Consider the following 2,261-nt stretch of genomic DNA (forward strand, 5'->3'; position numbering starts at 1 on the left):
TGCGGTTCTAATTTCCTGTTCTATGTATACCATTTGCAGGCAAGCATGGTCCTCTCGATGAGTTCCGCTCGAATCTCTAGATACAAGATAGACGCGAAGGAGGACATGATTCGGAACAATAGGCGCCGGATAAGATGTCCGTGTCGATCATGCAAACTCGAGCGCCGGATCAACCCTGATTCCGGACTACCGGAGGAGCACTGCTGAGGCGCGGTTTCATGCAAGACAACCGAGCGCGGCCGGCCCCATCAAATGGTGCGCATGAAGACCATGTCGAGCGAGATGACTATCATCATGAAGAAGACTATCATCATGCCGACGGGGACTATCATCATGAAGAAGAAGTCGACGGAGAAGATCATCATGAAGAAGAAGATGCCGGCGGAGAACATCATCATGATGAAGAAGAAGATTCCGGCGCGACCCCGCTAATTTCGGCCTTGCGGGACTCTCATGTTCAAGATCTTCTCCTCCAGGAGACGAGCAACGATAGAGTTGCAGCTAGAGAGAGAGCGAAGCTGTCGCAAATGGAGAAAGACGGGATGACTCCGATCTTTCCTGGGTGTCGTCCGCAGGATACGCGCTTGCATGTAACGCTTGATTACCTGCAGATGAAGACGCAGAACAAGTGGACCGATTCCAGCCTTCAGCAAGAGCTTAAAATTACGGCACGATCGTCTCCCGGAGGGGAACACATTGCCAAGTAGTACCGAGGAGGCCAAGAAAGTCGTGTGTCCCCTTGACCTACCGCACGAAAAATACCACGCCCGCATTAATGATTGTGTGATTTATAGGTGCGAGTACAAGGACAGAACCACATGTCCGGTGTGTGGCCACGGACGGTACAAGGTTGGGAACAAGAAGGTACCTCGAAAGGTGGTATGGTACTTTCCTATCACTCCCCGTCTGCAGCGGTATTTCGTGGACCCTAAGGAAGCAAAGCTCATGCAATGGCACGAGGAAAGGCAGAAGCCCGAAGAAGATCCGGAGATGGGCTATATGCTGACACACCCTTCAGACGCTGGACAGTGGCAAACATTGGACATCGCCTTCCCTAGGTTCGGGGGCGACGCAAGGAACATCAGGCTGGGTATGAGCACCGATGGACTCAATCCGTTCGGCAACCAGAGTAGCACGCATAGCACCTGGCTTGTGTTTGTATGGCCTTACAACCTACCCCCGTGGCTGTGCACCAAGCAAAGGTACATACACTGAGTATTCTCATTCGAGGGCCGAAACAACCAGGTGTCGACATGCATTTGTATCTCGGGCTGCTGAAAGAGGAGTTAGACACGTTGTGGAAGACGCCACCCCGTACGTGGGACGCCTACACTAGAACTTATTTCGATATGAGAGCCGCGTTGATCACGACGGTCACGGACTATCCTGGTTACGCATATGTATCCGCCGGGTGGGCCACGGATTCAACGGCTGTGTGAAGTGCATGGACGATACCCCGCATCTACAACTACCAAGGGATCCCGGGTCCTCGAAAACCGTCTACCCAGGTGCTCGAAGGTGGCTTCGCTTGGATCACCCGTGGAGAAAACGCTGTGATCTGTTCAATGGTAAAGATGAGCCCGATGGACCCCACGCCCGAGGAGCGGCGCGAAATCAATGATCTTCGAAAAATTGGAAGGAGTGCCCAGCGCGGGAAAGAAGCGACCGAAGCAGAGCCGCTGCTCGGTGTATGGAAAGCGAGGTCTGTTTTCCACGACTTGGAGTACTCGGAAGGTCCTCCACACGCCCCACAGCCTCGATGTCATGCACATTACGAAGAACGTTACCGAGAGTCTGCCTGGCACTCTTTGCAACTCAGAAAAGTCCAAGGATGGACCGAAAGCAAGATACGATCTTAAACATTTTGGCATCAGGAAAGATCTTCAAGCCCCGATCATCGACGATGATGATGATGATGATGATGCGGACGGAAGGGACTCAACGTCTCCGTAAAGGGCTAAGAAGAACGCGGTGCAGCTTCCCGCTGCCTGCTTCACAACGAGTCCGGATGAGCTCGAGCAGTTTTTCAGGTGCCTCCTAGGAGTGAAAGTTCCTCACGGTTACTCGGGGAATATAAGCGGATATCTCGGACGTAGCGAAGAAGAGGTTCACCGGGATGAAGTCTCACGATTTCCACGTGCTAATGACGCAGATACTTCCCGTTGCGATCCGAGGCATAATGGACGAGCACGTCCGTGATACGCTGTTTGGCCTATGCAACTTTTTTGACGTTATCACCAGGAAGTCGATCGGCGTGAGGC

Source organism: Lolium rigidum, chromosome 7, assembly GCF_022539505.1.
Source record: "Lolium rigidum isolate FL_2022 chromosome 7, APGP_CSIRO_Lrig_0.1, whole genome shotgun sequence".
Taxonomy (NCBI): Eukaryota; Viridiplantae; Streptophyta; class Magnoliopsida; order Poales; family Poaceae; genus Lolium; species Lolium rigidum.